The 2,736-nt window shown below is 26.0% G+C and overlaps 1 pseudogene; it reads right to left on the minus strand.

Annotated features, from left to right (window-relative positions):
* Window positions 1-1,822: 1,822 nt before the first annotated feature.
* LOC108693520 lies at window positions 1,823-2,444 on the minus strand (annotated as a pseudogene).
* Between the last annotated feature and the right edge of the window lie 292 nt (window positions 2,445-2,736).

Consider the following 2,736-nt stretch of genomic DNA (forward strand, 5'->3'; position numbering starts at 1 on the left):
TACAATTTGGTTATGTAAGAGGAATATTAAAATTTTAAAAATAAGATAGTGAGTTAAATTATTAATTTATAATATATAATATAATGGAAGGAGTTAAATAAATTATTGTTGATAAAATTGATAAATTCGGTTTTTAAAATTAGTTAGATTAGTAGATTCAATAGCAATATGTATAAGTCTGTGATTTATATCACAAATTTCAGAACATTGATCCAAAAATACTCCGAGTCGATTTATAAATAATAAAGTTTGATTAAGTCGTCCGGAGATAGAATCTATCTTAATTCCTAAGGATGGGATTGCTCATGAATGAATTACGTCTATTGAATAAGTATTCGAATAAGATATTTATATGGTAAGATGCAACGATTATCAACATCAAGAATTCATTTGTTATAAGTTGGTCAGTGGATTATAAAAGAATCAAAGTCAATATTTGAGAAATTCGAATATTCATATCTTCAATATCACCGGTGGCCTAGGGCTTTAACAATTAGATTTACGTTAAAAATTTCATCAGTGAGGTAAAGAACTTTAATTAAGGGAATTGCTATAAGAATGAATATGGGAAGGATAGTTCATACGATTTCAATTGTTTGATTTTCTAATAAAAATCGATGAATTAATTGATTAAATATTAGTCTAAATGTGATAAATGAATTAAAATTGTAATAAATGTTATAATGATTATAGCAAAATCATGGAAAAAAATCATTAAATCATATGTAGGAGAGTTTTGAAGTGGAAAAGATCATGTTTTAATTTTTAATAAAAGATATAAAAAAATTTTTTTAATTGAAGCTTAAATTCAATGCACTATTCTGTCATATTAAAGTTTAATAAATAAATATTAAGTATAGGCATAGGTAAAGTTAGGTAATTAAAAAGGAACAAAATTGAAAAAGGTAAATAAGTTAGAGAGGGTGATGTATTTATTTATTATAAAATATTAGTTAATTATTTATTTATTATAAAATATTAGTTTAATTGAGTTTTTATGTTATTGAGGGTATTACTGTAAATCTATAGTTTAGCGGGGCATATCTACTTAATCATTCTAAAGAAGAATTAAGGAAGAAAATATTAATGAGTCGTTTTTTAGGTAGGGTTTCTCAAATAATGAATAGTAAGATTGATAGTCTTAAAATAGATATTAGTGAACCGATAGAAGAGATAATATTTCAAGATAAGAATGAGTCTGGATAGACTGAGTAACGACGAGGTATACCTCTAAGCCCAAGAAATTGTTGTGGGAAGAAAGTTAAATTGACAGCAATAAATATAGATAGGAATCGAATATTTAAATAAAAATCATTTAACCTAAATCCAGTAATTAAGGGGAATCAGTGAATAAATCCAGCTATAATTAAGAATATAGCTTCTATGAAGAGTGAAAATGAGCTACTACAGCTAATAAGTGTTATGAAGGACAATTTCGACGGAAGAATTAGAAAGTATAATTCCTGTAAGATCTCCTATGGGAAATAAAAAAAAATAAATCCTATAGACCATCATAATGCAGGATTGTAGTTGATTTTTATGTCATGAAGAGTAGCGAAAAATTTATTTGAAAACTTTAATACCTGTTGGAATTGCAATAATTAAAGTAGCTGAGGTAAAATAAGCACGGGTATGAACATCGAGGTCAAGTGAATATATGGTGAGCTCATGCAATAAATCCTAATAGTCCAGTAGCAATTATGGCATAAATTATTCCTAAAATTTCGAAAGTTTCTTTTTTTCCTCTTTCATTTATAATAATATGAGAAATTAGGCCAAATCCTGGGAGAATTAAAATGTAAACTTCGGGGTGTCCAAAAAATCAAAATAAATGTTGATAAAGAATGGAGTCTCTCCCGCCAGAAGGGTCGAAGAATGTAGTATTTAAGTTTCGATCAGTTAATAATATAGTAATAGCTCCAGCAAGAACAGGAAGAGATAAAAGTAGTAGGATAGTTGTAATGAGAATTGATCAGACTAAAAGGGGGATTTTATCTAGAGATATAGATTTTAGATGTATATTTAAAATTGTTGAAATAAAATTAATTGCCTCTAGAATACATTCCAGCAATATGAAGAGAAAAAATGGTTAGGTCAACTGAGGACTCACTGTGGAATATGTGGGATGTTAGGGGAGGGTAGAGAGATCAGCCTGCCCCGGTTCCTATATATATAAAATTTCTTAGAATAAAAAGAGTTAATGAAGGCGGTAAGAGTCAAAATCTTATATTATTCATTCGCAGATCCGGAGATCCTAATATTAGTGGAATTAGGAAATTTCCAAATCCGCCAATTATGAAAGATATAATTGTAAAGAAAATTATATTAATAAAAGCATGATTAGTATCTAGGGAATTGTAAATTTGATTATTATTAATTAGGCTGCCGCATGATCTTAGCTTTAATCGGATAATTATACTTATAGATGATACAAATAAACCAGATCATAACTAGGATAAAGTAAAGAATTCTTATATCTTTGTGATTGATAGAAAATAATCATTTATTCATAGATAATAGAATTATAAAAAAAATTTAATTAATTATAGATAAATAAAATAAATATAATTATGAGTAAAAAAATTAATTAGTAGTATAATATATGTATTTATTTATTTATTAAAATTTTATATTTACATCAGTAAAACATGATTTTGGATAAATATATTAATTACATGAATATAAACATAAAAAATTTTATAAATTTAAAATAAAAAGTAATATTATTTCTGACTA

The sequence above is a fragment of the Atta colombica genome, unplaced genomic scaffold (genome assembly GCF_001594045.1).
Source record: "Atta colombica isolate Treedump-2 unplaced genomic scaffold, Acol1.0 scaffold91, whole genome shotgun sequence".
Lineage (NCBI taxonomy): Eukaryota > Metazoa > Arthropoda > Insecta > Hymenoptera > Formicidae > Atta > Atta colombica.